The 23966-nt window shown below is 40.4% G+C and overlaps 1 protein-coding gene across 5 annotated transcripts in view; it reads right to left on the reverse strand.

Annotated features, from left to right (window-relative positions):
* Positions 1-14531, reverse strand: part of TMEM200A (transmembrane protein 200A) — a 78220-nt gene extending 63689 nt beyond the window's left edge. For 2 of the 5 annotated variants that reach the window (XM_011951644.1, XM_011951646.1), the window contains exon 1: positions 13592-13672. The gene's annotated coding sequence lies outside the window, so the exon portion shown is untranslated. Of the gene's footprint in view, positions 1-13591 lie in introns of all 5 variants that reach the window. The other 3 variants (XM_011951641.1, XM_011951643.1, XM_011951645.1) reach the window with 3 other exon arrangements.
* Positions 14532-23966: the final 9435 nt, after the last annotated feature.

The following is a 23966-nucleotide window of genomic DNA, read 5'->3' on the forward strand; positions in this document are numbered from 1 at the left end:
ATCCCATTTCACTCAAAAATTTGAAGGTTATATACTACATCGGAGTTGCACTTGTAGATTAAACTGAAGAAACGGAACCCAAATATTCAAAAAGGGCTTCAGTAAGGACCATGTGCGAACAAAGCTTTATTGCGAATATCATGTAGCTTTCATCAGCAGTAGCACACCCCAGCTTTTCTCCTACTACTAAGGCTGCTACTTCTCGGTATGCTCTCTATCCACCCTGAAATGTAGAAATTCCCAAAGCTTGTTCCTAAGCCTCCTTCTTTTCTCAATCTCTATTCTCTCCATAGCTTTATTTATCAACTACATACTAACGATTCTTAAATTTAAGTCTCCATTCCATATTTTTCAGCTGAGCACCAGCCCCATCTGTCTGTCTGAGCTCCTGCCCCATCTGTCCCATCTGTGCTCTTTCCCCTAAGATGTCTCACAGGCATCTCAAATTTAATGTGCCCCATGCTGAACTCATGCCCTAACTAGTCACACGGACTGGTTCTAGCCAGTCTATGCAGAATGCGCAGTAAGGGTTTTTGTATCCTCTGCTTCACAGTTTGACATTGGAGGGTGGAAAAGTCCATCCACCCACAGATCGTGTTAACCCCACCATTTTTTATAGGTGGGACCCATGGAGAGGCATGAAGCTCAATTACGCATGCGCACATTTCTCCCTTCGTTAATATTTATGACTCTCCTGTGGCTTATTGAATATGCTCATTTAGCCACCACATTCAGCATAAATTCCTCTTCCCTTTGTTCCTCCCTCTAAGTATCTGTTTCTGGCTTCTGGCTAGAAGCTATGCTTCCCAGCCTGTCAGAATGGCCACCCCACAGGCTGTAACCCTTTATGAGAAAGAAAGTCTCCCCCTTTTCTAAATTGTAATTTTTTCCAATTTAACACAGTGTTGTCTGAAAAATTCTCCACACAGCTCTCAATCAACAACAAAATTTTGTTCACACCTCCTGTGGTTTGAATGTGTCCCCCAAACTTCATGTGTTAAAAACTTAATCTACAATTCAAAAGTGTTGGAGGTGGAACCTCTGAGAAGTGATTAGGCCATGAGTCCTCTGCCCTCATAGATGGATTGATGCCATTATGGAAGGAGTGGGTTAGTTATTATAGGAATGGTTTCTTCATAAAAAGAATGAGTTGAACCCCCACATGCTCTCGTCCTTCTGCCATGAGATAACGCAGCAAGAAGGCCTTCACCAGTTGCCAGCACACTGATATTGCCAGCACTCTACTAACCCAGTCTTCAGAACTTGATAAATACATTTCTTTTCTTTTCTTTTTGAATTACCCTGTCTGTGATATTCATGTTACAGAAGCATGAAATAAACTAAGATGCCATCCAAAGTAAAATATCACTCCCTAGGCTTGGGAATTCTCTGGGCTATTCTTACTCAAGATCTTTTTTTTTTTTTTTTTTTGAGACACAGTCTCACTCTGTCATCCAGGCTGGAGTGCAGTGGCACGATCTTGGCTCACTGCAACATCCGCCTCCCAGGTTCAAGTGATTCTCTGCCTCAGCCTCCTGAGTAGCTGGGATTACAGGCATGATCCACCATGCCTGGCTAATTTCTTGTATTTTTAGCAGAGATGGGGTTTCACCATGTTAGCCAGGATGGTCTCGATCTCCTGACCTCATGATCCGCCCGCCTCGGCCTCCCAAAGTGCTGGGATTACAGGTGTGAGTCACCCTGCCTGACCAAGATCTTTATTAATATCACTTTCACATGACCACATGATTTCTAAGAACATTGAATTTGAGTTCAGGCCCCATCAGGCAGGCCTATAACTGACACAGACACCTGGGATTTTACTCACTGAATACTTCTTCTGAGACTAGTAATAAAAGTGAGGGTTAGGCCCAACAAAGCCCCCACTGATGGGCCTGAACTCTAATTAAATATTCTTAGAAATCATGTGGTCACATGAAAGTGATATTGATAAAGGTTAGCTTCCTAGCAGATACTTCCCATACAACTCAGAGTAAAGTCCAAAGTTTCCTTGTGACCCCAACAGCCTCTGTGAGCCCCTGCTTTGTTCTAATCTATGCTAATGCTACTCACACAGTCCAAGCCAACTCCCACACTCCACACTGACTCCTCATGGCCTTCGCACTTTCTATTCCACCCGCAGTGCACTCCTTCACCAGATATTCTAATGATCTCTTCCCTCATATCATTCAGGTCTCTGCTCAAATGTCAGACCTTATCAAAGAGGCCTTCCTTGGCCTTGCTACTCTAACCCCATCCTAACGGCTATTAGTCCCTGGGCTCTGCTTTATTTTTCTTCTTACTATTTGTCACAACAAATTATACATGTACTATCTGTCTTCCCCAGCTGGAATATAAGGCTCATAAAGACAGGAACTCTGTTTTGTTTCCAATTACATCTCCAGTGCCTAAAATAGTACATGGTAAGTACTCAGAAAATATTTATTGAATGAATAAATAAAAGAATAAATGAGTGAGGCTCTACTGGAAATGAAAGCAGCAGGATTGAGGCCTCTTCCAATCCAAAACTACAGGAGGACTTGGAGGAGCAGCTTAGGTCACCGTACTCTGAAGCCAAAGAGTCAATACGTAGCCCCACATGCAGGAGGATAAAGAAGGGAGGGCTGGGTTCATGGGGCTCTAGGTAGGAATAAGTCCCAGAGGCCTGCAGCCAGATAGGTCTCTTGCCAAATAAACAGATGAGATTCTGGCAGTTGGGGCAGGAGAACAGGGAATCCCTAGGGTGATATCTCTAGAAACGAGAATTGCGATGCAGGTGGCCTTGTTACTTGGAGATGGATGGCATGTGCTGCCTTTTTATCTGTGACTTCTTTTTTGTAATCTGTCTTTTCAAATCACTTAACCAAATACCAGACTAAAGGAATTCCTGAATTAATTCACAATCTCACTCCTCATTACTGCCACCCCAGCGTAGACTCAGGGAGTACCACATAGCATCTTACTGCAAAACTCTTTCCCTTGTGCTAAGTACTTAGAGTATTACCCAATGGCTCTCTAGCCTGTGAGTTTCTTGAGAAAAGCTTGTTATGCTCTTAGCATAGAACACAATGGCCAGCACTTGGTATGCGCACAATAAATGTCAGATGACTTAATAAGTATATTTGGCGAGATCTCCCATAAGACACTGAGCTAAATATTCATTAACAAGCTTCATTAGTTATATGTTATTATTGTCTTATATTCAATTATGCATGAAAAGTTCTGAATGGAGGTTATTCCGAGAATTGGGAGACTCACAAAATAAATAAGGAATTTCCACAAGTCAAGTAAAGTGTGATAAGACCAAGTGATATTAATAAAATCTTTATATAAAATGTGGACTTTCCAGAGATTTCTACTTAACTAGAGAGAAAAAAAAAGTATGTGAGGAAGATGATTATACTTGTGTATTTTTTATTTTTCAATATTTCAATTTTAGCATTTTGAATATAATTTAAAATTACTGTTAATATTTAGAGTATAAAGAACATATTATCCATATTATCCTTTTTTTTCAAAGAAAAGGCTTAGTATTTTCATAAAAATTCTGTTTTGTGTGATTTTCCTGAGTGCAGTGGCTCACACCTGTAATCCCAGCACTTTGTGAGGCCAAGGACAGGTGGATTGCTTGAGGTCAGGAGGTCAAGACGAGCCTGGCCAACATGGTGAAACCTCATCTTTACTAAAAATACAAAAATTAGCCAGGCATGGTGATGTGTGCCTGTAGTTCCAGCTACTTGGGAGGCTACTTGTGGAGTCCCAGCACAAGAATCGCTTGAACCCAGGAGGCAGAGGTTGCAGTGAGTCAAAATCACATCACTGCACTCCAGCCTGGGCGACAGAGTGAGACACTGTCTCAAAAAATAATTAATTAATTAATTGAATGTGATAATTATTTAATGTGACAATAATTAAATGTGAAAATAATTTAATTAATTAATGTGATTTTTATATCCTAGGTTAATTTTTTTCTTACAAGTAAAATATTCCATATGGTTAATTCAGTAACATTTATCAAATGCATATAATGTATAAGTCAATATGCTAGGCTCAGTTAAAGAATACAAGTTTCACATAACAAAAACTCTATGGTGGACTTACTAAGCTCTATATATTCTTTTGAAATTGCTATTTATATTTAGTTACATTTATAAATTTATTAAATCTATTTACATGTTATATTTATATTAAAACCCCTTTGTAGGTATACATACTGTATATGAAATGTCCTTAACCATATAGTGATACATGATATATCTTGACCATAACTACATATAGTCTCTAATGTGAGCATTGTTTTTGCTCCCAATACAAATATCATCATTACAGTGAAGTAATATTTTGCATTCTTCATCTCAACACTCATTTTTAATAAATGACCTCAAATATCATGCTCCAAAAGAGCAACCTTCTAATGGCTTTCCAGTGCACTGAGTATAAAACCTACTCCAATGTCCCCTCCCCAAATATGTGAGGCTGGTTCCTTATTCTCTCGCAGGTTCTAGTTCAAATGCCTCAAATGCAGGGAGGTCTTCCTTGACTATCTGATCTAAATGAGTCCATGCACTCCCCATGACATCAGATTCTTTACTTTCCTTACAGCACTTTTGACTGCCTGAAATTGCCTTGCTCATTTATATGTTTCCTGTTTGTCTCCTCCATTACAATGTAAGCTCCTCCATAACTTTTTGTTTTGGTCATTACTGGATCCCCAGCTGGCAGCACAAATATTTAATGAATCCTTTATTAATTAATAAACTTTCTCCTGAGCCAAGTTTACTTTTTAATGCATGTCATAAGAGCTTTTATGTGTCTTATAAGTAAATAAATGTATAAGGCATGAATTCCTACACAGTGTTCTGCGTTATTGTTGTGTAAGAAGTTCTGTCTCACATTTGACAAAATGAGTCACAAATATAATTTAACAGCACCTACTGAATGAATCTGCCTAAATAATTATTTGTTGAACAAATGAACAAAAATAATTTTGTTCAAAATTATTGACTGAGATCCGTAAAGGAGAATAGAGTTATTACAATATAATAATATCCTTCAACTTTTAGAAGAAAACCAAAACTTTTTTTTATTTTAGTTGTAAATTATTTTATAGGAATATAGTAGTTGTGGAAAAATTGAAACTGGCACTCAAAAACCACCTCAAATCGACTGCGACACTAAGTTTAATAGTTCTCTTTACTCTCAATAAGTGTTTTTAGACAATAAAATACCCCGCAGAGGTATGTGTAAGATCTAAATTCCTCTTCTGGAATAAGTCAAAGTTCATTGCCATAAAACTAGGCACTGTGATGTGGTTGAATTTTGTTTGGAAAGGAGAGTAAAACCAGAAGTTTCAAAATTCAGGAACTTTGTTTCTGGGCAATCAGTGACTAACATTACAGAAGTTTTCTAGGGGAAAAATCTCAAGCATTTTCAAGCTGGGTGAGGTGGCTCATGCCTATAAATCCCAGCACTTTGGGAGTTTGAGGCAGGTGAAACTCCATCTCTACTAAAAATAACAACAACAACAAAAAAATTAGCCTGGCATGGTGGTGTGCCCCTGTAATCCCAGCTACTCGGGAGGCTGAGGGAGGAAAATCGCTTGAACCTGGGAGGCGGAGATTGCAGTATGCTGAGATCATGCCACTGCACTCCAGCCTGACTGGTGACAGAGCAACACTCGGTCTGGAAAAAAAAAACAAACAAACAAACTCAGGCATTTTCAGATCCCACCTCCCAGCAAAACTTGGTCTAAGGTCACCTGCTGAGGATATAGCCATGGACAAAACAGATACAGGCCTACTTTCACTTGGGTTACAGCCCCAGTGAAAAGCGCAGTTAGAACACTCCATGACTACTAGGACCTAATATCCAAGGCTACAGAGGTGGGGCTGTCAGGGGTTTAGCTCTGCAAAAAGGGACTGTCAACCTACATCAATCAACTTCTCTCATGGGCTGCCCCACAGCAGAGTCTGAAGAGTCCCCAAACAGGATGTGTATAACACTGGCTTTCAAAAAATCATTCACAAGCTACTTTTTCTGTCATGGGCCCCTATCTGCATGTTCAGAAACACTTATAAGTAAATTTTAAACAGTGAAATGAATCACAATATCTCACACAGTCTACATTCTAAAAGGGAGATTTGGGTAACAAAGGAACAAAATCAGCAGTTAGCATAAACTATTCCTTTTTTCAAAATGGTAGCTTTTTAAAATTTAAAAATAAAAACAACCACCTAGTGAGAGCATGTGAAGGGTAGTTCCATGCACTGTCAGTTATAACTTCAGTTATTTGCAAATCAGTTTGGCATTAAGTATCAAGAGCCTGAAATTTTCATACCCTTTGACCCAGGAATTATCGTTCCACGAATCTTTTTTAAAGAAGTAATCTGATAAACATACATAAAATGGAATATAAATGCATTTATAACCCTTATGCACTAAAAAGAGAATCTGAAATTTGAAGAAAGATTCATCAAAATGCCACTTATAATACCAAATATTTGGAAATGGCCTAAAAGTCCAATTTTAAGGGACTAGTTAATAAATTATGATATGTCCACATAATCCAATATTATACTGACATTAATAAAGCTTGCCTAGAAGTTGGAAAATATTTAAGACATAAGATTAAGCAAACAGAGTAGGTTGTAATACGCTATTAAGCAATACGGAAAAAATCATTAAAAATAAGCAGAAAGAAAGTGCCAGAATGTTACGAGTGCCTTTGGGTCACAGGATTACAGGCAAATTTTCTCCCTGACTTTTTACACTTAATGTATTTCCCAAGGTTTTTATTGGGAGTGTGTATCGCCTTCATGATTAGAAAATATAACATCTCTTCAGAAATGCTAACTCCATTTTATGACAAATACTCGCACATGTATGTTCGCTAAGCCGATCTGACTGACTTTGCCAAGGGAAACAAAATTTGTGTCTCTCTTATGCCAACCTCAGCTTAGAGACAGTACTGAGATTCTTTGGATTCATCTGTATTTAAGCCCAAAGATGTTGACTCTCAAAAGGAAAATATTTTTTTTTCTCCCCAGCAGTTGCTAATCTATCAGCACCTCTGTGATTATTAGCTCACTATTTACAAGAAAGAGCCTACTCTTATTCAGCATTGCTTTTGTGTCACGAGCCTCTAATATTCTTTCCATATCTCTACCAGCTTTATTTCAAAGCATCGTAATCATTTGTTTACATATTATTCTATTGAGTTGTTCTAAAAGTTTTATACATGGTTGTTTTATCTCTCCGAATAGTCTACAAGGTTCTCGTAAATACTTCTATTTTTATACACTTTCTCATTCCCCTTCCTCTTGTCGTACATATATACACAGTCGATTGCACACACATCCAGTCACACACCTAAGCGGATACAAATTTGACCTTGTATTTGTTGGGAAACAATATGATGTCACTCACATGCTACTAGTAACTCATTTTATTTAGAGCATCCTCAAGTACACACCTTTATAACTAGAGTGTGTTTCATGAACCTACTACATTCAGCATGTGCTAGCGAGTGTCCTCTCTCCCTCTCTATATGTATCTACTTCTTAATTTTTCATATTTCAGGGCAGAGTATCTGTATGTATAAAGGTAAATTCAGGCCATGGCAGCTGGCAGAGGTCCCTTCTCTTGAACTGAAATCAGTGACTTAAATTAAGCCTTCCAAACATCTGACTCGCTGACGTATCTACCCTGCATAATGATAGAGATCCTGTACTGAGGGGAAAAAACCTACTAGATCATTAAGTTTTCTGCCAAAGCTGGATATAATCCTGCTGGACAATTCTCTTCAGACAGTCTGCTCTTATCTCACACTCAGATGTCTAAAAGTTAGCTTACTGTCTTCCTTCACAACTATATGCCCCTGCTGATTTCCCCATTTCCATCTCTCAGACTTGATATTGACCTTGTTCTGCTAGCACCAGGATGACTCCCTGAAGATCCAGGAAGAGGTCTGGATTCCAACAGGTCTGGGTTCCATGCCAGCTCTTTCACTTTCCAGTCTGGCTCCAGGAGCCTAGGCCAGTCACTGAACCTTCTGAGTCTCCATTTCCTGGCTCAAGAAAAGTGGTGGTGGAGGGGAGGCATAATATTTACCCTTCTGGAACTTATAATGAAGATTTAGTGAGATAACGTATCTAAGGCACATGGCCTTACAAATGTTAGCTCCTTTCCCTGACAGTGCCTGACAACTAATAAAATCCTGTCTCCCTCTGAGGAGCTGCCCATTCCATATTCTTATCGACTTACACCAGGGAGGATATTTAAAGCCATGGCAGATGGTAGAGTTCCTGTTCTCAGGTCAACAATCAAACCCCAGTTGTTCTATTGATCTGCCCATCTGTTCGACTTCCTGATAATTCTCCCATTCCCTTTCCTTGCTATACCCCAAACCCTAAACCCAGAATCGATGCATGTGATATTCTTTCCTTTCCAAGAATGTCTTACCTTGACATTCTTGTCCAGGTAGGCTCTGAACATGAATGCCATGCGCTTTCACCCTAATAACTTCTGTTCTGTGCCTTCTATTTGACCTGGAATTCTGGTACTCTCATTTCCTATCAGAAGGGCCAACCTTTAGCTGGTCCTTCAGTGTGGTCTGATACAGTGAATTTGACCTTGAGGTTGAGAGGTAGTTTTCTATAGTGGTTAAAGCAAGGCTTTGATGGCCGACTGCCAGGGATTGATTTCCAGCTGTACTGTGTAATGGCCTCATAACCTTCAGTAAGTTATTTACCTCCCTGACTTTGAGTTTTCTCTCATTGGAGGGCTATCGTGAGATTTATATAACATTAATATAATAACTTTAAAGTATGCAACATGAACCTACCATACTAAGTAGATCCTCGGTAAATGTCAGTTCTACGCATGCCCCTAGCACTCATGGTGACTACAGGCCTCCTGTCTACACAATCCATTTGCTATTAACCTATCTACCATGCACAGCCATTTCACCTACTGGCCCAGGCTGACTTCCTAGTCTACACCCTCCTGGTCTATTTCATTGCACAATGCTTCTGTCAACACAAACGCTCCTTCATCCTGACATATAACCTCACAAGAACTTCATAATATTTCTCACAAATTCTTGCTGCCAATACTTTAATTGGAAACCTATCATCTTATGCCTCCTAAATGATAATCCTAATCTGTGCCTGCCACTCCCCTCTGCCCATTTCCAACAACCCAATGAATTTGCATAAACAATAGTCCTGTGTTAATCACTTCAGCTCCCTGTTCAAATTTTCACTGGCTCTACAATGGCCAAGGCAGGGGGTCTCCAATGTCATCATCACTAGATGGGCAGGGCTTTTGGAAACAAAATCTCTGGGCTGGAAATAAGGCACAGGGATATTTGCTAGAAGTACATAGATACGAATAAATGGTGGCTTCCCATTCAATAGTATTCTGGAAACAATCCTCCTTTTAATAAAGTTTAAATATGAGGGCATTATTTCATAACTGGGCTATACCTTGCTTGGGAGAAAGGTCCCACTTTTGGGATATGCATAGTCTTGGCATCTGAGATGCTTCCATGTGCAAACTCCTGATCATTGTGCAGAGCACTGTCCCAAAAAAGGAAAGAATTTTTCCCAATAATAGACACATTGTTTTTGATTGGCAGCATTATTTTTTTGGGAGAACCACACCTCTATGTAATCTTGACAGAACTGCCTATCATAGTGCCCTCCCAGCCTCCTCCTCCTCATCCCAGCACCAGAACCACATATACACAGGGTTGGACACACAATTTAGTCCAATACAATCAGAGTAGCACTCTGCTAGACACAGAGACCAATGCAATTACCACTGATCAGGGCCAATCAGAGCCCTTCAAGGAGATTTATAAAAAATGGGACCTGGAAGAGAAAGGACCTCTTTGTCTCATAGATGAAAAGCCCAGGAATGTGGGTTTAGAACTACCCACAGTCATATTTCTCCATACTCAGAAAGAGTGCCTCAGAATACAGCTGACCCAGAGAGAAGTGGTGCTGAGAAACGGGGAGAGAGAGAAAGAACCCCAACAAAGTTGTGTAAGTCTCTGAGTTCCAGCCATGACTGAAGCAAGGACCACCTTTGGACTTTCTGGTCACATGAGTCAATAAGTCCTTTCTTGCTTTACCTAGTTAAATATTCACACATGCAAGCAAATGAATCCTGAGTAACTCCCTTCTACGTGAACACAGAGTGGGGTGGTGAACAGAGTGGGGTGGTAAGCGGGGACTTGTCCCCCCTTGGTGTACTTCATGCTCAGGGCAGAGTGATTAGGGCTCTACAGGAAGGAATGTACAGACGCTCATCTTACACCTTGCTAGATTTCTATGCCTTCTGTGTAATTTCACCTCTGGCGACAAAGTTTCCAAAGCACAACTTGCAGAACACATCCGATCAGTTAGTGATACAGTGGCCCCAGAATCCTCGCCTTTATATGAAATACATAGATTTCCTTTTTCCAGTATCACTAAAAGCTCTTGGAAGAGTCCTATCAATTACTCTGTGGTAGTCAAACCCCCAGAATTCCTGCTGGGGAAGAGGGGACCTTAGGGGAGGAGCGGGCACAGAACAAGAGCAGTCAGATTAAACATCAATAATCAGAATTCAAGGCATTTCAGGAAGTCTTGAGCTCATAATTGGAGACTTCCGTTTTCCAGAATGTAACCTAAATTCTTACTCAGAAATTCAACTTCACTTAAAATCTGACCCTAACCTTACGTCTCTCCCCTGTTTACTCAGGGTTTCCAAAGTGAGCTTTAGCTTCTCCTATCTCTACAAATCCTGCAGAAAGGCAGTGGCGCATACTGGTGCAGATGTACTTTGCAGTAGTAGTCCCGGCTTCATCACCTTTCTGCTGTAATGACTTCTGAGGGTAGTCATGAAAATCAATCGCCATCATTTGTGAAAATTCATGGAAAACCACCCAGCACTAACTGAAAGTTGGTATTTTTATTATTTTATTATGTATTTTCAATTCACATAATCAATGTTAGGCCAGATGTCCCAGGCCAGACATCTTTTACTTCTCTTTGCCATTTCCCATTCAATACAACTAGCAAGACCCTCCAGCCTGGCTTCCTTTGACCAAAACCCTACAAACCACCCTCCTACACACACACACTGATTTCTGTCTCTCTTTAATTCTGCCAGAATTTGCCTTGCAGCATTTTTAAAAGAGAACATAAAGATCGCCAGTCCAAAGCCCTCATTCTGCATATAAGGGCACCAAGAACCAAAAAGACAGAGGAACTTATCCACTTACCCACAGCCACCTAATCAGTGATTCAGTCAAGATGACAACTCTCCATCCAGGTCCCTTTGCAACACACTATACTGCTTCCCAGTCTGCACTGGTCCCCTGCTGCTCTCAGACCACCTCAGCTGCCAAGTGATCTGTGGTATATTTATCAGTCCCCTCTCCATCAGCCTATAAGCCTATAGAAAAGGCCTGGAGGGGTAGCTAGGATGACACCACAATAAGCACTCACTGATGTTTTCTGAGGTTTTGAGCACATATCAGATCTCAGCAGACAAAACATAGTGTAAGTCCAGGAACAAGTGGATCTGCTTGATAAAACCGTAAATCAGATATACATTCCTTAATAAAATGAGGTCCATCTCATCTCATTGCAGGTTTGGTTTTCTGTCGCTACACAAGTTATTTTTCCTCTTTTTAAATTCTACCCTCTATTTGATAAGTAATGTGTATGACTACAAGGGCTTAATTTTTATCCTCTACTAATTTTGCTTAAGAAATGTAAAAGGTGACCTTTGCTTTTATCTTTGTTCTTATCTATCTTTCTAAGCTAAATATGAATTTCTTTCCTTTATGCTAAGAGTCATCATGAGAAGTAGAGTATTTAACCAATCAGTTCAGATCTGCTCCCTCTATATGTCAGTAGTTATCCTTTTCTGTCCAATGAGCTATTGTCAAAATTCTGAAGCTACACAAGTCCAAATATAGCAATGTAACTCTTGGAGTATTCAAAAGCTTCATAAAAAATTCCACTAAGTTAAAATAACAAGTACAACCATCCCTCTTTACAATAATCTTTCCTGAAGAATCCCTTCTGATTATGCATGTCTTTAGATACTATACGCATTTACCTAGACCTGCCTCAAAGGCAACAGGTGAATTCTTTCTATGCTAACTGCCTGGAAATTACATACAGGGACTTCCCACACAACTCTACTGAAGGCTTTCCCAGCCTAGATACAAAGCTAATTACAACCAGGGTTACAAATTATAGCTAAATTATCTCATAATTATGAGCTATCTAGTAGGACTTGATTAAAAATCATTCTCAGTGTGTATGTTTTACAGTTAAAAAATCATAATGTTAAATTGTCAAAGCATTTAACTACAGTTTCCAGTTAATGGAAGCATTATTTTCTGTTTAGAAGGACTTCTATTCTTCACTTGAGGTGTTTAAAAAGAATGAAACTACAACCACATGCTTCTGTGTAGGTAAACAGTGGGAAAATAAAGTAAGGTTTTAAAAGTTTCAAAATCAAGTCTACTTTTCACAAAATGATAATGTTTTCTAGTATCAGTAGCCAAATAATAAACTGAAGGTCTTTTTATAAGTGTTTCCATGATTCAAGAAATGACAAAGTAAATAGCTTTCACAACCTCTGGTAATATTTATGCATACAGCCCTATAGAAAGTGTGCCTCTGAACTTGGTTTGATTGCAAAACCAAGCATTCAATATTCTTTCTCACAAACAAGAATAATTATCGATTCTTGAAATGTTTTCTATGCAGTTGTCCATAACTACTTCTGAAGGTATTCAGAAGAGACAAGGCAAGAGACACTCTAGTCCAACATATTTAGTCTTTAAATACACCAGACTAAGGTGGACGGGGGCTGATTACAATTAGTCAATTACATGTATATGCTGCCTTTCTCTCTGACATTACCAATGCCTGATACTGAACAATGAATTGTTACATAAAACACACACACACACACACAAACACACGCACACATTTCTCTAAATCAAACAGCAGTAAATACAGAGAGCTTGCGCCTACACAACTGTGAAGTGTTGGCTTGAACAATTTATAGCAAAAGAATGATTAATGAAGCAAATCTTAGTAGCCTTCAGTCCTTTCTCTTACAGACAAGACTACAGGGAGAAGAGTAGTGCTGAATTCTGCAAATAATTGCTTTGCCTCTCCATTTTGCCTGTGTAGATTCTGCCCCATCCAAATACTGCTTTAGGAAACCCTGATCATACTTTGCTCAATCACAAATTAACACTGTGGACATTACAGAGAATGCTGACTCTCAGGAACCGAGACAAAGGAGGGTGTTGCTTGGAGAAACCCAGCCAGGCGCTCCAGTACTCCGGGTTCTTGGAGGCTGCCCCGCACGGCTTCTCTCGCGCTCCGGGCACTGGGGAGTCCGGACCCTGTGGCGGACTTGGTTTGTTTCCCAAACTTTAGGAGAGACAGCGTTTACCTAACTCTGGAGGCTGCAGCGGAGAGGAGGGCAGGGGGCTGAAGAAGTGCCCGGTTTCGGCTGCAGTGGCGGCCCACCCACCTCCCCACTCGCGGCAGCACCCTTTCCTTCCCCTCACCTGTCCTGAGCACTGGGCCCTGGGGGTCGGGTCGCCTCTCCCGGTTCGCAGTCCTGGTCTCACTCCAGGAGCTGTCGGGACGTCGGGCGCCTCTGGAGGCGGACGAAGAAGGCGGCGGGGTCGGGGGCGTCAGCGGGAATCTCGGCCGCCGTGGGCAGCCGCGGTCTCCCTCCCCATCCCAGGGCTCGGGCGGCCACCGCGGACGGATGAGTCAGGCGAGGGGGCGGGCGGCAAGGGGTGCAAGCGGGCGGAGGGTGGGGGCGCCCCTATGCCCGCGCTGGGGGGGCACCGGCGGCCTCCGGGCATGGGACGCGCTGCTGCCGGTGCTCACAGAGGGCCTCCGCCATCCGGGCGCAGAGAGCAGGCGCGCCTGCCCTCGGAGGGCACTAGGCGCAGCGAGCCGGGCAGGGGAGAGGGAGTCGCCGCTCAGGCGGCGCCGCCACCGTGTCCAAGAAAGACAAAAGGGACCGGGGATGGGAAGGGAAAAGTTTTCTGCTGGGCTCCAGATGGATCCCAGCCCCAAACCTCACGCCACAAAGCCCCGAAGAGGCGGGCTGGGGGCGGGGGCCGGGGCGGGCTTCCAGGGGCGTCGCTGTGCGCCTGCGACCCCGTACGGTGCCAATCTTGCCGCCGCCCCAAAACCTGTGGGAAACCCCAGTCCTGCCACCCCCTCCTGGAGGACGCAGACAGGATCCGCTCCTCCCTCTGCAGGAGCCCAGGCCGGCCGATCCGCGCCCCGGCCACAAAGTTACACTTCGAGAGCCCGAATCACCCGCAGACAAAACCCATCTTTGGGAACAAAGTACCCGCTTCCAGGCGCTCTTCCCGGGCTGTAAGGCCGGCGTGCGGAAACGGACACACCCACCCGCGGGGCCCGCCTCTCGCTACCGCGGGACCACGGGTTCCAGAGCCAGGCACCCGGCTCCCCCAGTTCTCCGGAGCGGCTGGGGAGCTCCAGCAGACTCGGGGTGTTCCCGGAGCAGGCGCCGCAAGACCCTAGCTCCACGCCCCTCGGACGCTTTCTGCTCAGATGCAGCCCGGCGGGCCGGGGTCCCCCTGGCGGGCTGCGCGGGCGCTGCGCTAGCAAAGTCAAACCTGGCCGGAACAGACAAGGCCAAGGCCCGCTCCGTCCACGCGTCCCGCCGGCCCAGAAAGGGACTCCGGAGAACGGCTTGGGGGGCGAGAACCATGGGCGGGGGGAATGGAAGACAGGGGGAACTGAAGCACGGAGGGCTTCGATGAGCAGTGCAGATGTTCAACTCCAAACATCAAAGCCAACGGAGGTTCAGGTTACTCCTCCCTGACCCCAAACATCCAGTGAGTGGAGACTGTGTCCTGTTCATAGAGTGAAATATGTTGTCTCTAATTCGGCAGAGACAGTGATGACTGTATATATGCAGGCCAATCCCGTAAGTAAAGTTTCATGTAAAACTAATTACCGGATATTCCAACCACCCACCAGGCCTGTGCAGAGAAGGCCAGCCGCATGCGCAGGGGATGTGCTATGCTTGTGTCCCCTGGATGTGTTTTAAGTGACAGAAGGCAAGTATGATATTCTGGTGCAGTGTATTTGTTTATTTCAGCGTGTGATCTGTTTATCTCATTTTCAGGAAAAGTTTGCTTCTGGGGGGTATAAAATGTATGTTTGGGGGGTAGGGGAGATCCATGCAAAAATTTCCACGTTAGAAAAATATCTTTAAAATCAGATATGGCAATGAGAAGAGGCTGTAGAAATGGATTTCCCGTGGTGTTACCTTCTTGCCTTGACTAGAAGAATTTAGAGATAGGGCTCTTTTAGTGGAGATGTCACAATCAAACTGTTTTATAAAAAGAAAGAAAAGAAAACTAAAGGAGTTGGGGTGGGGGAAGGATGAGTCACCTTTATAAACCATCTGTAGTTTTATTTTTACCCCACCTGCATCTTGTATTCTAGCCCACAGCCACTTGCTCAGTTCGCTTAGGTTTTCTTAAATGCGTTTGTCAAGCACCATATCAAAGGAATATGCTTCCATTGGGCCTTCCTCCTAGTTGGCTCTACATTTTATAAAGAAGTACACTGAAGCCACATTGTCTATAAAGCTCCTGAGAGGGAACACCCTCCTGGTTCCCCTCACTAGCTAAGGAGTGAGTAATAGGAATAGGCTCATAGCCCATAGATCATTTGAGATGACATCCTCTCTAAGACCCATGGTGAAACGTTTAAAATGGTCACCTAGCCATTTTAAGCATTGAGTGACTGAGCCATCCTCAAAAAGAGACTGATGAGAACCGTGAAAAAAGGTATAAGCACATTCTTAAGACCACAGATATTGATGCTTCCTCATTTATGAACTATGAACTCAGATTTTAGTGATTTACCGAAAAAGAAGAAAGATGGACTAAGTGAGATCACCAAAAGGGAATTATTTAAATTTGTTTTTAAAATAATTACTGTTAGTCTTACAAAAGACAGGTAAAATGGCCTGTAAATAGAGGATTATTTGCAATTCAGTACTCCGAGCAACTCTCAACATATTAGTTATAAATTTTCCCTGACATTGAGTGCTCAAGGGAATCTCAGGTAAATTATTTATCTTTACTAATGGCCAATATCTTTCCATCTGAAAGTGAATATACCATGCCAGTAATGGATTTTTAATTTAGCTGCACATCTGCTTTGGAAATAATGGATAGAAGTCAACTATTTTCTACTTCTCGCCATCAAGTAGCACTGCACTTCACACATAATATTTTTTGCTGTGTCTATATGAGATGTGTAAATTTCCACTAAAACAAGCCAACCTTATAAGAGTGCATAGTAGAAAGAGAGTAATCCAAGAGTCCTGTAATCCAAGCTCAACCACCTACTAACAGAGGGACTTTGTACCTCATTTCTCCCATCCCTTAAGTAAGAACAAAGTATCTATTTCAAAGTATTATGAAAATTGAATGAAATTATGTGTATAATATTCTTCTTACACATCACATAAATCCTCAATACATATGTAATTGAACATATATACACTCACATCAAACTTGTTTTAATGCAATTAACATCATAAAAAAGACTCTTCCTCTGGAATCAAGAATTAACTTGAAAAAAATGTCAAAATATGAAGATCAACATTTTCACTCCTGGTATACTATTATGAAAGTCTAATGGATGGCAATTAATATATAATGAATTAATTTTGGAAACATACATTGAAATGAAAAAGAATGAGTATTCTTAAGAGGTCACGTAACAAGGCTAAGGGAAGGGCTATTAGAAAATTTGCGTGGGATTATACTCATTTTCTCTTGCCGTAAATGTAGCCTATAGCATTTTTAGACCTGAGAAGGGGTCCTTAAACAGAAAATAAAAATGTCTTCAATGGGAAAAAATAGAATTGCTTGCTAGATTTTTATCTGAATGGCTTTGTTCTTGATGTGAAATAGATAGATAGTCTTAAAACCCCTGTAGTATTTATGCTGGCAGCCATAGTCGCTTTTTCAAAGTAGAGGGTAAAGTCAATAAAGAAAATGAACTTTCTGACGTTATTCTTGAAATAAGGAAATGGGGGGAGGAATATAGGATAAAGAAAAAGGTAGAGGAAATATATTTAACAATAAAATTTTAAGGTCATTTTTATTTCACTGTGATTTTGAATAGCACTTTGTCATACTTTTATTTTTGCTTTCTCATTATGTGCAATTGACAAATAGTTCAGTGTATTTCACAGCAGAAAGATGTTGTTAATTTCTCTTCTGTTCATTAAATGTGCAAGTAACAGTGCTAACCCCTCTCAAATTGATATTTTGTAATGTTGAGGCTGGTATGACTACTTAAATATTTATAAATTCTGTATTAGATACAGAATCATCTATATTAGATAATTAGATATCTCCTTGTTAGATAATAAACCTGATTAGATTCTTTTTGCCTGAGGGGCACTGGCAGCGTACCATTTAGAAATGTGAGATGAGCCACACTCTCTCCCTTCCAAAGCCCAGTTCTTTCCTCTGAACAGATTTGTGCCTATTGAAGGGAATAATCTCCAAGTAGATTACAAAAATTCAAAAATCACTTTTTAAAGATTTTGACTGTGTTTGTTGCAAGAATCTACCCATAGAAGATAATAGAGATTTGACTGAAATGAGAGAAGATGGTAAGTGGTGGCCCACCTGTTCCACTGTCCATGGTACTGAACCAGTCATTCTTTCATTGGTGCTTGACTACTCAAAAGCATAGTCCGAGACTCAGCAATATTTGCATCATGGGGAAACTGTTGGAATAGTAAGATCTCAGGCCCTTGCCCAAACCTATTAAATCATACTCTGCAACTCAACAACATACTCAAGTGATCCGTCTGCATGTTAATATTTGAAAAGCACTGCACAAGGGCACGGTTCACATGTCCTCTGACTTCCCTGGTGCTCTGCTTACATCAGCCTTCACTTCACTCCCTTCCAGAAGTATAGCCCAAATGCTGCCTTTTTAGCTGTATTTCATTTGGTGATGGTGGTATGGTGTTACACAGAGAGCATAGCCTTTGACTCGAACAGCTGGGTTAAAATATTAACTTTTACTGATTATTTTGGGTTTCATTGCCCTCATCCATAAAGTGCCAATAATTTTAATATGTCCATATAACACTGATTTAAGTGTTCACTGATTATAAAATTATAATTGTAAAACATTTAGCTAGGCATGTAGCAGATGTTCAACAAATCTCTCAGGCACTGTGTGAGTGATTCAGCCCAAGAAGGGGTGCCTCTCAGCATAACATTCTCAGGTATGGTGAAAATTTATTGTAAAATAATGTAATTCTCCAATTTCTGCTCAATCAAAACAGTACAACCGCATTAAATTAGTTGACAAAATAAAAATTTAAAATTCACTAAATCATCTTTCTGTTTGGGATTTCTCCATCCATAACCATGATCTAGAGTAAAGAAAAATAAGGTTTTTCTTGACAATTATATTAGATCTGCTTTTATTAAATTAGAACAAAACTACTTGGCATCTTGAATTCTAAAATGTTTATAAATATCTAGATTTCTTAATCCTACAACCAACAGAAATCTGTACACATATACAGCTGAGTTTGTAAACAGTGATCATTTAGACCTGAATTAAGCCACAATGTTAGTAAAATAGAATGCAGTTTAAATCATGCTATTTAGGGGCTCAGGGAATATCCTTTCACACATTTCTTTTGGAACATGAGAAAATGTTGGCACATTCATTTTTCAAAAGAAACTTCAAACCTGATAATCTGTTCTATTACAATAGTCAGTTAATGAGTTTTAACACTAGGGATTATTGCTCATTGTGTCAATGCTGATCTAGAAACACCTGTTTATATAAGGAAATAAGCTGTAATGAACTTGAGCATGTCAGATCTTCTCCTAGATATTACATTTATTCTTTGCCATTAGATACCATTCTTTGCCACTCCTTCAATTTTTAGTTTATGAACACAAGTGGCCAGTTCAAGATCACATAACCACAGAATGATAGGGCCGTGACTGGAACCTGGATCTTCCTATTCCTAGTTCAGTGCTTATTTAACACTCATAAAACATGACTTATGTTAGAGTGCTTTATGGGTCCCAAGTGATTGAAGGACTTAGCATATCCCTGGAAGCTATGCATTTTTCCAGCCTTACCACACCTTCACACCTAAGGAAACAGCCTTGTGATAAAATATGAATAGAGCTTCAGTTTTAGATTGTTCTTTTATTAATTCAGAAAGCATTTGCATAATGTATTGGGCATTGTATTTAGTTAGGGCTGTACAGAAATGAGCAAATGAGAGCCCTTTTCTACATATTTATTGTGGTTTGGCGTGTTTGGCACTTTTGTAAGCAAATAGCTGCGGTATGAAAAGTGCCCTAACAGGTACAAAATGGTGATATAAAGTAAGGATCATAAGAAATCCTTTGTTCAAAGGAGATTTCAAAGACATAGGTATCCAAGATCTTGGCTCTGAAAGATGCAGAGACTTCAAAAAGTGGACAAGGATGTAACAGAATTCAAAGAGAGGGAAATGTGTGTGCAATTTCCAGAAAAGAACACAGTATTGTACACTCAGAGAAGTGTAGGCAGAATCACTATGGCTGGAGTGTGGGAAGGCATAGGATAAACAGGCAGAGGCCAGCTTACAGAGGGCTTTCCATTCCAGATTAAGATTTTGTTCTGTGTTCTCAAACAAATCAGACCTACTCAAAAGTTGAAATTTAGATACATATAAAATCAGTGGATTGTAGTATTGTATATAGTGATTAAAATATCATATAAAATCATTATTCAGTACTTACTATGAAATAGGCACTATTCTAAGCATTTTATAACTATTAACTCTTCATAATAATCTTCTAGAGTAAGCACTAGTTTTTTCTCCATTTTACAGCTGAAATAATTGGAATAAGGGAGATTAAGTAGTTTAGCCAAGTACGTAAGTGGAGGAACTGGGTTCATGAGCCCATGCAGTCTGATGCTAAGGGCTGTGCTCTCAACAACTGTGATAGCTACCTCTCGGTGAAACTGGAAATCACCTCTGTGCCCATCAAGAGGAGACTACTTAAATTATAACATGTTTATACAATGGAATACCATGCAGCATTAGACAGAAAAGATCTATATCCAGGGATATGGGTAGGTGTCAAGGAGACACTGTTAGTGAGAAAATAACTTGTAGAATCTTGTATAGTATGATCTCATCTTTATTAAAATGTATGTGTGTGTGTGTGTGTGTGTGTGTGTGTGTAAGACATGGCGGGATAGAGGCTACCAATGGGGAATGAAATTGAAGAGTAAGGGTATTACTCTAATTTTCATTTTAGACAATTTTGTTCTTTCAAAGTTTTCTTAGTGAAATTGTATTGTTTTGATAATGAACAGTTTAAAAAAATAACAACAACAACCATCAAGCCCTTTTCCTCTTCTATCAACTGTGGACACAGCAGTCAGATGGAGCTTACTGATAAATGACAGATTTTGGAAGTTCATCTTCACATTTTCAGAACTTTCCTGACATGTACACACAACAATAAATTTAAAGCTGGATTTCACCTTAGAATTTATCAGCTAAGATGCAAGATTTTTGGAATCCTTACTGAGATCTGCAATCAGAATTGCAAGCTTCCTGAACTCTCAGTGTGTCTAAAAGCAAGTTTTAAGGAATCTTCTGGCAAGTGTGATCAATGTGCAGCTTCTGTCTATTTGCTTCTTTTAGATATGTGAAAGAATAATTTACTTCAAAACCCAGAAAAAGGCAAGGTAATGGTTCCTTGATTTTTAAATATCTTGCTAGGGAAAATGTTATCTACTTAGATTCTTCTGCCTCTATGGCAAAGAAAATGCAGCTTTTTGCCAAAGGATATTTGATTAGCAGCCCACAGCTGATAAAAAGAACAGATAGAAAATAATAAATTTTTGCTATGAGAGAAATTATCTCTATTCACTAGTCTTATACCTAATTTAGTATTTCTTTTCCTACTGACAAGGTAAATCTTCATTTCTCAAGTGCCTGCCAAATCAGCTCTTTTGTCTTCCTGTTAATGTCCTCATTACTAACTTAAGCAAAATTTTGGCATGCGCCAACAAAAACTTGACAACTGTGCTTTCACAAAGTTTACCCAAACATACTCATGAGCAATGCTCTTTTACAGTGTTTAGTAAAGTGTGTCCGGTACCAGCAAGTTTTTCCTTCACAAGTTGATCAATTACCTACTAGAGATTTGAATTTTTTTTTTTAACATTGAGAGGGAAGATACACATTACAATGTTGGAGCTCCAAGAGTTTAACTTGCCAAGGATCTAGCAGCAAACAAATGTTAAGGCTAACACAAGAACACGGGTCTCCTGTCTTCATACTCATTATTCCCTATGCAAAAATACTCTCTTATGGGAAATGGTTATAACAGGAGTACAGGTGGTTTGTCAGGGGCTACTGCAAGTCAGGAGTTAATGTGGTACAGCCTCCTGGATCAGCAATTTTGCTGGATGATTGAAGGAAGATTTTTTAACTGAAATTAAAAGATACCATAGCAGATAATTTTTTTAATATCATAGATTTTTAAAGATAAAATACAAAATATCAAGAAATTCTGCATTCCCATCTAACGATTTGACCTATGTGCCCACTTCATAGTACAGTAGATACAAAGGTAAAAGTCCACTTTCCTCAGCAAAAGGGATATTTTGATGGAAGTGTTTGTGAATCACTTGCAAAATGGGAAGCTAAGCAACGTTGAGTCACTCAGATTTGAAAGCGTATGAAATATGAATTAATTGTGGCTCTCTGGTTGTCCTCTTAATTTCTTCCCTGTAGTTCCAACAGGTAAGTGACTTCTTCATAGAAAGGGGAACTTACTAGGTCCAGAAAAGAGCAAAAGATTGAGGATTGAGCTCAATTCAATGAACTCCACCCTCAGAGAAAAAAAGGAAAACTAACAAAGCTGTTGGGCACTCTGGTACCATCTACAGGAATGTCAGAAACCATCAACTTGTGATAACAACTATTTGTTCCTTTATTCAACACACTTTTCCTGAGTTCCTACTACTATGTTCCAGACCATAGTCTTCACTCTTAATGACTTAGGTGCTGGAGGGGCAGATAATAATTACATACGTAATATAATGTTTGGAAGTGATACATGCTATGAAGAAAAATAAGGTAGGGTAAGAGGCTAGACAGTGATCCTGGGATGACAGTGTGGTTTTATATAGAATATCAGAGAAGTTCTCTTTAGGATGTAATATTTGAGCAGATATCTGCATAAAATAAGACAAGAGCTTTGCAGATATCTGCAGCAGGGGCAGACCAGACTGAGGAAAAGGCAAATACAGAAACTCTGAGCTAGAGTGTTCTGGGTATGTGTAGGGATCAGCCAGACGGCCCTTCCAGCTGAGAAGATGAGAAAAAGGATAAATACTGATTGATGAGAGAAGATAAGGAGTCAGAGACCTGGTCATCCAGGGCTTCGTAGGACTCAGGTTTTGATTACAGGTTTGATGGGAAACCAAAGAAGACTTTAAAACAGTGAGTGACATGATCTTATTTATATGTTGTACAATCTGATTCGCATCTTCACAATCCTGAGAATTCAGCAAGATTTTCAAACAATGATGACAATTGAAAAAAAAGAACGGACAAAGTAGGCTGCACCTCTAAAAGGCTGTAGCAAAGAAAAATGGTACTGATGGGAAAGTGTCTCAGAATGGAAAAGACAGTGCGGATTTTAACTGATGTAAATCTTTTGTGGTTTCTCCAAATATTCACTAAATCATGCTGCTCTACACCTTGTGTGAGATGTTTCTCTAATAGCCGCTGGGCTGAAGTACCCCTGCTTCTACTTGTGGTGTTTCTGGGGCTGCCCCTCTTGTCTCTGACTCCTCTTATGAGTGCTTCTCCATTTTTTCTGTATCTGCCATGGCATCTTGGCTCACTAATGATAGATCCCTGGGGACTATCCCACTGAAGCACAATTTCCTTTTATTGCCTGGTGGGTTTAGCATTTTCTTTTTGAAAATGGAATTTCTTGATAGTAACAGCATCATGTGACCACAACCTTCCTCCATTAGAGAAGATGTTATGTCTTTTCAGTCTTTGAAACCATGTGGATAAACAAAAAGAACTGGATTTAGGAAGAGTTGTACATGTCATTCAAGTTTAAAAACAGAGGTGACACCAATGTAAGTTGCATTCTTATCTTATTTTATTTTAGTTTTTTGAGACAGAGTCTCGCTCTGTCACCTAGGCTGGAGTGCAGTGGCACAATATCGGCTCACTGCAACCTCCGCCTCAGAGGTTCAGATGATTCTCCTGCCTCAGCCTCCTGAGCAGCTGATATTACAGGTGTATGCTACCACACTCGGCTAATTTTTGTATTTTTAGTAGATACGGGGTTTCACCATGTTGGCTAGGCTGGTGTTGAACTCCCGACCTCAGGTGATCCACCCGCCTTGGCCTCCCAAAGTGCTAGGATTACAGGTGTGAGCCACTGTGCCCAGCCAGTTGCATCCTTATTGTAAACAAATGTACCCTACAGGTCCTGCTACAGACGGCACGTAGGATGCAAAGATCTGAAGTTCACTTTATCTGGGAAACCTACACATCACTAATTGCTGAGGAGGTCAGAGTCTTTAAATATAGACTTTTTCTGCATTTTTAATCAGTTGATTTCCTAAGGGAAGTGTGGCTCTGGAATGCTATATCGTTTTTTAAAATTTAGCACTGGTTTAAAAGCTTAGCAGGTCTCAAACAGAGAAACATCGTCTTGACCCCATAATCAAAAGGAGGCTCTGCTATCTCTTCCAGTTTGAATTAGCACCGTCAACTGTACCAAGGAACATCTACTTTAATTTATGTTTGTTAACTTTTATTTTAGGTTTATGGGTACATGTGCA

Source organism: Colobus angolensis, unplaced genomic scaffold (assembly GCF_000951035.1).
Source record: "Colobus angolensis palliatus isolate OR3802 unplaced genomic scaffold, Cang.pa_1.0 Scaffold322, whole genome shotgun sequence".
NCBI classification, from domain to species: Eukaryota; Metazoa; Chordata; class Mammalia; order Primates; family Cercopithecidae; genus Colobus; species Colobus angolensis.